The following is a 10583-nucleotide window of genomic DNA, read 5'->3' as shown; positions in this document are numbered from 1 at the left end:
CACTGCTGCTGTTGTTGCTGCGGGAGAAAATACATCTACCCAGTGAGCTGTCACAGTCATGTAGTCCTTAGTTTGCCCTGCTCCACTTGTCCACATGTCCGTGATTAAGTGGACACTGGGTACAACCGCATTTTTCAGGACACTGAGGACACTTTTCTCAATGTCCCTGTACATTCCGGGAATTGCATGCCTAGTGAAGTGGAATCTAGATGGGATTTGGTACCGGGTACACAGTATATCCATCAACTGTCTAAATCCCACTGCACTAATGGCGGATACCGGATGCACATCTAACACCAGCATAGTTGTTATGGCCTCAGTAATCCGCTTTGCAACAGGGTTATTGCTGTCATATTTCATCTTCCTCGCAACGGACTGTTGGACAGTCAATTGCTTAGTTGAAGTAGTACAAGTGGTCTTCTGACTTCCCCTCTGGGATGATGATCATCTCCCAGCAGCAACAACAGCAGCAGTATGCGTACCACTCAAGGATCCTCCGGAGGTATCCCGGTTAGGAGAGGACTCGTCAGTCTTGCCAGTGACATGGGCTACAGGACTACTGACATTCCTGACTGAGGAGGAAATTGATGTTGAGGGAGTTGGTGGTGTGGCTTGCAGGAGCTTGGGCACAAGACGAAGAAGGGATTTAGGTGCAGTGGACTGCTTACGCTCTTACCCAAAGTTTCTGAACTTGACAATGACTTCTGATGAATGCGTTGCAGGTGACGTATAAGAGAGTATGTTCCTAGGTGGTTAACTTCCTTACCCCTACTTAATACAGATTGACAAAGGCAAAACATGGCTTTACACCTGTTGTCTGGATTTGTGGAGAAATAATTTCACTCTGAAGAGGTGGCATTTTGGGTATTTTGCCCATGCATGACAATGGGCTTTCTCATACCATGGACAACAACTGTCTACACTGGTGCCTTATTTAAACAAACCACATCACCATCAGAATGCTCATCGTCAACTTCCTTCTCAGCACCAGCTACACCTATATCCTCCTCATCCTGATGTAATTCTACATTGATATCCCCAATCTCAATATCAGCAACTGGACTGGTGGTGCTCCTCCCAGCACTTGCAGGAGGTGTGTAAAGGGTGGTAGGAGCCTCCTCTTTCCATATAGTCTTGGGAAGGTCAGGCCTGGACATCACAACTATGGACACACTTGGACTCTCCTTGGGGATTTATGATATCTCTGAATGCACAGTTGTATTTTCCTGTTCTTTAACAAGCTTCATTTTTTTTTGAGAGGGAGGAGGGCTTTCCTCCTTACGAGAAGCTGAGCCACCAGTCATGAACATAGGCCAAGGCCTTAGTCTTTTCTTGCCTCTTCGTGTCATAAATGGCATATTGCCAATTTTACGTTTCTCATCAGATAATTTTTTTTTCCTGATTACTAATTTTTGCTTCTTGGATTTTACATGCCCTCTATGACATTGGGCATCAGCCTTAGCAGACAACATTGATGGAATTGCATCATCAATGTCATGACCTGTGGCAGCAGCAGCTTCAGCACTAGTACTAGGAACTGGAATTGGTTCCTGATCTTCCACTATTTTTTCCTCCAAATTATTGTTCGCCATTTCACAGGACAGCACCCCTTTATTATTACAGCACACAGAACAGTACCCCTTTATTTTCACAGCACCCCTGTATATTTACAGCATACAGGGCCAGTGTAATGGTATTTAAACAGCAGCACCCCTATATTTTACAGCATACAACAGTGTGCTTTTAATTTTTATCAACTGCAGCCCTGAATGTTAATAGCATACAGGGCCAGTGTAATGTTTTTTTGAACAGCAGAACCCCTATATTTTACAGCATACATCAGTGTGCTTTTGATTTTGTAAAAACTGCACCCCATAATTTTTACAACATACAGGGCCAGCAGCACCCCTATATTTTTTCAGCATACAGGAGCAGTGTGCTTTTAATTTTTAACAACTGCACCCCTGAATTTTTAAAAAATACAGGGCCAGCAGCACCTGTATATTTTACAGCATACAGGAGCAGTGTGCTTTTAATTTTTAACAACTGCACCCATGAATTTTTACAAAATATAGGGCCAGCAGCACCCCTATATTTTACAGCATACAGGAGCAGTGTGCTTTTAATTTTTAACAACTGCACCCCTGAATTTTAATAGTATACAGGGCCAGTGTAATGTTATTTGAACAGCAACGCCCCTATATTTTACAGCATACAGCAATGTAATTTTAATTTTTAGCAACTGCACCCCTGAATTTTAATAGCATACAGGGCCAGTGTGATGTTATTTATACAGCAGCGCCCCTATATTTTACAGCATACAGCAGTGTCTTTTAATTTTTAACAACTGCACCCCTGCATTTTTACAGCAGCACCCCCATATTTTACAGCATACAGGATCAGTGTTTTGTTTTTTTTAACAACTGCACCCCTTAATTTTAATAGCATACGGGGCCAGTGTAATGTTAAACCACAGCACCCCTATATTTTACAGCATACAGCAGTGTACTTTTAATTTTTAAAAACTACACCCTTGAATTTTTACAACATAAAAGGCCAGCAGCACCCCTATATTTTATAGCAAAGAGGAGCAGTGTGCTTTTCATTTTTAACAACTGCACCCCTGAATTTTTAAAACATACAGGGCCAGAAGCACCCCTATATTTTACAGCATACAGGAGCAGTGTGCTTTTAATTTTTAACAACTGCACCCGTGAATTTTTATAGCTTACAGGGCCAGTGTAATGGTATTTAAATCACAGCACCCCTATATGTTATAGAATACAGCAGTGTGCTTTTCATTTTTAACAACTGCACCCCTGAATTTTTATAGCATACAGGGCCAGTGTAATATAATTTGAACAGAAGCACCTTTATATTTTACAGCATACAGGAGCAGTGTGCTTTTAATTTTTACCAATTGCACCCCTGAATTTTTACAACATACAGTGCCAGCAGCAGCCTTATATTTTACAGCATACAGGAGCAGGACAGTGCCCCTGTACCCTGTAAAACACAGTGACATCCAGGACAGCAACACCTATTTACAGCTGCAGCACCCAGCCGTAACAGCACATAAAACACCAGTGACAGTCAGGATATCACCCCTAACACAGCACAGGTACACCATAGTGACTGCAGCAGCACCCCTACAGAGCACACACTAACCCCACGCAATGCCACCACCCACAGAAAGAGACAGAGGTCTGTCTCCCTCACTCTCCAGGTCCGGAGTGAAAATGACAGCGATGTGCAGCTGTTTATAAGTGATCCAAAACCCGCAAGCATCCAACAGTGGGATGATGATGTTTTGCCTCGTTCTGGTTTTCTAGTCTGGCGGGAAGTCCCGAGCCGGACTCAGTTCCGGGCTCGGAACGGGATGTTCAGGGGGTTCTGTTCTCAGGGAACTGAACCTGCTCATCTCTACCAAATAAAGATGTGCACTGGGCCATTTTTGCTAGTTTTGGTCATTGGGTTTTGTTTTTGCAAAACCTTCTCTTGTGTTTAGGTTTTGGATCTGTATTTTTTTAAATTATAAAAAGAGCTAAAATTACATGATTTGGAACTTTTTGTGCCTACAGTACAGTATTTTAACCTCAATAACATTAATTTTCAGTAATTTCCAGTCAATTTTAACCACCTCACAGCTCACAATATTGTTTTCACCAATACAGGTCAAAGGTCGGCTGGCTAAACAAAGTGGAATAGCAGCAGCACAAACACATGGCAGTATAAAAGAATATAGCACTTCTACAGTAGCGTCTGTTATTAACATTACCCAGCTCAGTAGTGTCCTTTATTCACATTACACAGCACAGTAGTGTCCGTTATTCACATTACATCGCACAGTAGTACCCCTTATACACATTATGCTACACAGTAGAGCCCCTTATACACTTTATGCCATACAGCAGAGTCCCTTATACATGTAATTCCAGACAGCAGAGCCCTTTTTACATGTAATGCCAGACAGTTGAGCCCCTTACACAAATTACACAATAGTAGAGCCCCATACACATATTATGCCACACCTTATACACATTATACCAGACAGCATCTCTCTTTTTACATGTAATTCTAGACAGCAGAGCCCCTTATACACATTACGAAACATCATAAACACATTATACCAGACAGCAGAATGTATCTAATCATTTGTCTGAATGTCCATTTTTATCTGTTTTTCAGTGCTTGGGAGCGCATGGTCAATTGTCATTTGCTCCTATACTGTACATTACCAGATTTTTGTTCCAATCAGAAAGATTGGACAGATAGTCTTATAGTGTGTATCCAGCTCTAAGGGAAACAATGGGGTAAATTTACTAAGAATCGTATTTTCCCGTTTGAGGTCAAAGTTCAATAACGAATGACATCGAAAGTGTAAATATGCAACTTTTTGAATTGATTACGACTAATTTACTAAGCTGCCGTATTCTGCATTTTCGGGTTTTCCGATGTCGATGTCATTCGTTTTTTTAGGCAGTGTTTTACGTGAGTGACTTGTAAAACACTGCCGACTTTAATACAATGAATCTCGGCCGGATCTGAGAGATCCGTGCTGGGCTTCATTGTGCACCTTGTAAAAAAAAAATGTTTAAACTTTAAAAAAAAATTGCATGGGGTCCCCCCTCCTAAGCCAAACCAGCCTCGGGCTCTTTGAGCCGGTCCTGGTTGCAAAAATATGGGAAAAAAATTGACAGGGGTTCCCCCATATTTAAACAACCAGCACTGGGCTCTGCGCCTGGTCCTGGTTCCAAAAATACGGGGGACAAAAAGCGTAGGGGTCCCCCGTATTTTTGAAACCAGCACCGGGCTCCACTAGCTGGACAGATAATGCCACAGCCGGGGGTCACTTTTATACAGTGCCTTGTGGCCGTGGCATCAAATATCCAACTAGTCACCCCTGGCCGGGGTACCCTGGGGGAGTGGGGACCCCTTCAATCAAGGGGTCCCCCCCCCAGCCACCCAAGGGCCAGGGGTGAAGCCCGAGGCTGTCCCCCCCATCCAATGGGCTGCGGATGGGGGGCTGATAGCCTTTGTTGAAAGTAATGAATATTGTTTTTAGTAGCAGTACTACAAGTCCCAGCAAGCCTCCCCCGCAAGCTGGTACTTGGAGAACCACAAGTACCAGCATGCAGCGGAAAACCGGGCCCGCTGGTACCTGTAGTACTACTACTAAAAAAATACCCCAATAAAGACATTACACACACACCTTGAAAGTATAACTTTAATGCATACATACACACCACCATATACACATACTTACCTTATGTTCACACGAGGGTCGGTCCTCTTCTCCATGTAGAATCCATGGTGTACCTGTTGAAAAAATCCTACTCACCAAATCCAGTGTAGAGGGCTCCTCGGGTAATCCATTTGTAATCCACGTACTTGTAAAAATAAAAAAACGGGACACCCGACCACGAACTGAAAGGGGCCCCATGTTTTCACATGGGACCCCTTTCCCCGAATGCCAGAAACCCCCTCTGACTGATGTCTAAGTGGGTTTCTTCAGCCAATCAGGGAGCGCCACGTCGTAGCACCCTCCTGATCGGCTGTGTGCTCCTGTACTGTCTGACAGGCGGCACACGGCAGTGTTACAATGTAGCGCCAATGCGCTCCATTGTAACCAATGGTGGGAACTTTGTGGTCAGCGGGTGACCGAAAGTAACCTCACCGCTGACCACAAAGTTCCCACCATTGGTTACAATGGAGCGCATAGGCGCTACATTGTAACACTGCCGTGTGCCGCCTGTCAGACAGTACAGGAGCACACAGCCGATCAGGAGGGTGCTACGATGTGGCGCTCCCTGATTGGCTGAATAAACCCACTTAGACATCAGTCAGAGGGGGTTTCTGGCATTTGGGGAAAGGGGTCCCATGTGAAAACATGGGGCCCCTTTCAGTTCGTGGTCGGGTGTCCCGTTTTTTTATTTTTACAAGTACGTGGATTACAAATGGATTACCCGAGGAGCCCTCTACACTGGATTTGGTGAGTAGGATTTTTTCAACAGGTACACCATGGATTCTACATGGAGAAGAGGACCGACCCTCGTGTGAACATAAGGTAAGTATGTGTATATGGTGGTGTGTATGTATGCATTATAGTTATACTTTCAAGGTGTGTGTGTAATGTCTTTACTGGGGTATTTTTTTTAGTAGTAGTACTACAGGTACCAGCGGGCCCTGTTTTCCGCCGCATGCTGGTACTTGTGGTTCTCCAAGTACCAGCTTGCGGGGGAGGCTTGCTGGGACTTGTAGTACTGCTACTAAAAACAATATTCATTACTTTCAACAAAGGCTATCAGCCCCCCATCCGCAGCCCATTGGATGGGGGGGACAGCCTCGGGCTTCACCCCTGGCCCTTGGGTGACTGGGGGGGGACCCCTTGATTGAAGGGGTCCCCACTCCCCCAGAGTACCCCGGCCAGGGGTGACTAGTTGGATATTTGATGCCACGGCCGCAAGGCACTGTATAAAAGTGACCTCCGGCTGTGGCATTATCTGTCCAGCTAGTGGAGCCCGGTGCTGGTTTCAAAAATACGGGGGACCCCTACGCTTTTTGTCCCCCATATTTTTGGAACCAGGACCAGGCGCAGAGCCCGGTGCTGGTTGTTTAAATATGGGGGAACCCCTATCAATTTTTTTCACTTATTTTTGCAACCAGGGCCGGCTCAAAGAGCCCGAGGCTGGTTTGGTTTAGGAGGGGGGACCCCACGCATTTTTTTTTTTAAATTAAAACATTTCTAACCCCTTCCCACTGAAAAACATGCACGGATCTCATGGATCCGTGCATGCCTATACAAACACGGGATAAAAAAGCAGGTCTGTTTTTTTTTAGCACTTTTTCACGATTTGTATTTCATCACGGCAGTGTTTGGCTATTGTCGGCAGTGTTTGTGTTTTGCACTTTTTAGTAAATTCCCGATTTCTACCAAATTGCTGGCGTATTTGACCGATGGTGTATTGATTCGTGATTTTTTACGAGGACTTCCAAAATATTACGAATGCCCTCATCACTGCCGTGGTTTTTGCTTAGTAAATTACCGAGATGACACTTTGAAGAAAAAACGGCATCTCGGACAAAATTTGGACCTTAGTAAATATACCCCAATATGTCTTTGAAATGGTGTTTGCTTAACACAACATCATGATAAAACCTGACACATTCAAATATCTTTGAGGCTATCACATTTTTGACAAAAGGTAAAATGTGTTTAAAAGTGTATTTACTACATACAGCAAAGCACTGGTTTTAGTACAATTCTAGTATACGTTTAAGTAACACAACAAATGTAAAGAAGTAGTAATATCATATGGACATTTGACATGATGCATCAAAAATAACAAATAAAAAGTTTTGAATGAGCATCTTCAACTTCAATATTCATATATGTTATTTTACAACCTTTTTTACCAAAGCTTTAACTATTTAAACCTAAACCAATGTTTCAAAATGTTACCAAAAGCCCAAACTGTAAATCAGAATACATGTGTCCTGTCTCCAAGAGTGGTTGTTGTATAACAATAACGTTGTCAGATATGTGCTAACTATATTACTATGTAAACAGATTAAACCTCAGTGTAAACCATGCATTAACTCTCTGCATGTCCCAAGAGTCCTTTGTCTTAAGTGGCTTCAATATACTGTAGCTGCATCTAATTAATATGTTGTGGAAAAGGATTGACTTTTCCCTCTCATTTATTAGTTAATACTATATTTTTTAAAGAAAAGATCATGAGTCCACAATACACAATGAAAACCCTCCCTTTAAAAAGTAATTTTCATTTAACAATCACAATACTGAACACAAATTTATAGCTACAGTATAATGTACAGATAACCAATGGATCACTACAAAATCACTCCTGAGTTAAGTAGGTAGGTTTAAATCGTTATCTTAAAGTTGAATTAATCCAAACCAACTTTACTTTTTAAAGCACTTTAATGAGCACAGATCAGCAATCCCTCAATATTTTCATGTGTTACCTGCTGGATAAACTTTGGACATACATTTAGTACATATTTTTATTATTCATACTTATGGAATATAATGTATGTAATATTTTCACACTATTTATTAACTTTGTAAGACCATTACACTTTACAATAATACTACTGAGGTTGCTTTGTGACTAGTTCTGTAGCTTACAGTTATACAGTTTGGTGGAGAACACAAATTTCCCACTGTTTTACCAGAGGATTCTGCAGCAGACCCAAGCACAAGAAGACTACTATATTTCTGCCTACTGTATTGGTTTGTTTTTCCTATAAACATTATTAAATGATACAATCATTGTCAAGGGACATATTCCTTATGGATTGATTATATGAAACACATGGCGCAATTTAGACACACCACCTCCGTTAGCGTTTCCCATACTTTAAGTACTTTTTCTTGAATTCTGCGTTTTATTCACATCACAGCTCTATACAAATTACCATAAAGTGTGCAAGATACTTATGATTAGGATTGTTGTCACAAAGGAATAAAGTTGCAGGATAAGTGTAACAATGCTTTGTATGAGGTCTGGCACAGATGGCCTTTTGCCTTTTTACTAAGATTAGTGACTAGGATACATTAAATGCCATCATCAGTTTTTATGGTAACCTTGCATTGTACTTTTGTCAGTGATTAGTGATGTGAATAGGAAGCTTATTTTGTGAAAAAAAATCTCTGGTCGAATGTTTGACCCAAGTCCGGGGACAATTTGGTGTGATTTGAGGATGGATGTATGTGACATATCTCAATATACTGTAGCACGAGAAATAAGTATGTCATACTAATCTTAAATTGAAAATAAGTTATGCATCAAAATTGCATAATTCACAAGATAATGCCAATGCTCACTACTGTATATAGGGAAGCACCATAACATGAAAAGTGCAAGTATAATGTAAGATATAAGACATAAAAATAAAAACTTTGTATTTCAGACAATAGGTGGCTAGGTAGCAAGAAGACCCTTAATAAATAAACTGTGTTAATAAACCAATATTGGTACTAATTGGCCCTCATGGCCTTTAGTTTGGGTGATTTTTTGGTGAGGTGATATCTGTTTTAGGATCCTGTCAGAATAATCTTTTTAAAGATTCCTTCAATCGACAGTCTGCACCAGCTGGTTCCATCTTTTAGAAGATTTAAAGATTTAATAGTGAAGTGTTCCTTGCATGCTATGTGCTGTCAGACACCGCCGTGTGTCTTTATATATCTAGAGACTCGATCCTGACAGGTCCCCACTTCACTAGCAGTGACACCTTTCCTTTCACCCTCGCTTTCAACATCCACCATGCAGACCCTCTCTTGCTCACTATGTGCAGCTTATTGTCCATCTTTGGTGTTGTATTTAGCAGTATCAGATTCCAGCTGCCTATATGGGATTCCCCAGTAGACAACATATGTTGGTCTAGTGATATTTACAGCCATACCACACTGGCAAACGTCCAATTCCGGCCGATCTTGGAAACTAAGCAGTGTTGGGCCCAGTCAGTACCAGTATCGGTGACGATCTGGGAATACTGGGTGCTGTACATCACTCACTTAATACCACAAGGCAGAGGACATTGTGCATTCTGTGGGTTTTCTCCCCAATAGGGCAGTTTGGATTCTATTTGCACATATATTCTTATTTATATTGATTGCTGTAACAAGTGGGCATTGCTTTGCAGTAGTGATGAGCGGGTTCGGTTTCTCGGAAACCGAACCCCCCCGAACTTCACCCTTTTTACACGGGTCCGAGCCATACTCGGATTCTCCCGTATGGCTCGGGTAACCCGAGCGCGCCCGAACATCATCATCCCGCTGTCGGATTCTCGCGAGATTCGGATTCTATATAAGCAGCCGCGCGTCGCCGCCATTTTCACTCGTGCATTGCAAATGTTAGGGAGAGGACGTGGCTGGCGTCCTCTCCGTTATTGTTGAATTTGATTGTGCATTATTGCTTAATTCATTGTGGGGAGGACTGGGGAGCAGCTGTATAATATAGGAGGAGTACAGTGCAGAGTTTTGCTGATCAGTGACCACCAGTTATCCGTTCTCTGCCTGAAAAAAACGCTCCATATCTGTGCTCAGTGTGCTGCATATATATCTGTGCTCACACTGCTTAATTGTGGGGACTGGGGAGCAGCTGTATTATATAGCAGGAGTACAGTGCAGAGTTTTGCTGACAGTGACCACCAGTATACGTTGTCTGCCTGAAAAACATTCCATATCTGTGCTCAGTGTGCTGCTTTATTTTAATGTGGGGACTGGGGACCACCAGTATAATTAATATTATATAGGAGGAGTACAGTGCAGAGTTTTGCTGACAGTGACCACCATTATACGTTGTCTGCCTGAAAAACACTCCGTATCTGTGCTCAGTGTGCTGCTTTATTGTGGGGACTGGGGAGTCGGGACCACCAGTATAATATTATATAGGAGGAGTACAGTGCAGAGTTTTGCTGACACAGTGACCACCAGTATACTATATATAGCAGTACGGTACGGAAGGCCACTGCTGTACCTACCTCTGTGTCGTTAAGTATACTATCCATCTACATTCTATACCTGTGGTGCATTTTAGTTTTGCAGTTTGCTGACA

The 10583-nt window shown here is 42.4% G+C and overlaps 1 pseudogene; it reads left to right on the top strand.

Moving 5' to 3' along the window:
* Positions 1 to 9415: 9415 nt before the first annotated feature.
* LOC134936874 (5S ribosomal RNA) lies at positions 9416 to 9535 on the top strand (annotated as a pseudogene).
* The last annotated feature ends 1048 nt before the right edge of the window (positions 9536 to 10583 follow it).

The sequence above is a fragment of the Pseudophryne corroboree genome, chromosome 6 (assembly GCF_028390025.1).
Source record: "Pseudophryne corroboree isolate aPseCor3 chromosome 6, aPseCor3.hap2, whole genome shotgun sequence".
Taxonomy (NCBI): Eukaryota; Metazoa; Chordata; class Amphibia; order Anura; family Myobatrachidae; genus Pseudophryne; species Pseudophryne corroboree.
This window is presented reverse-complemented; position numbering and strand designations above follow the sequence as displayed.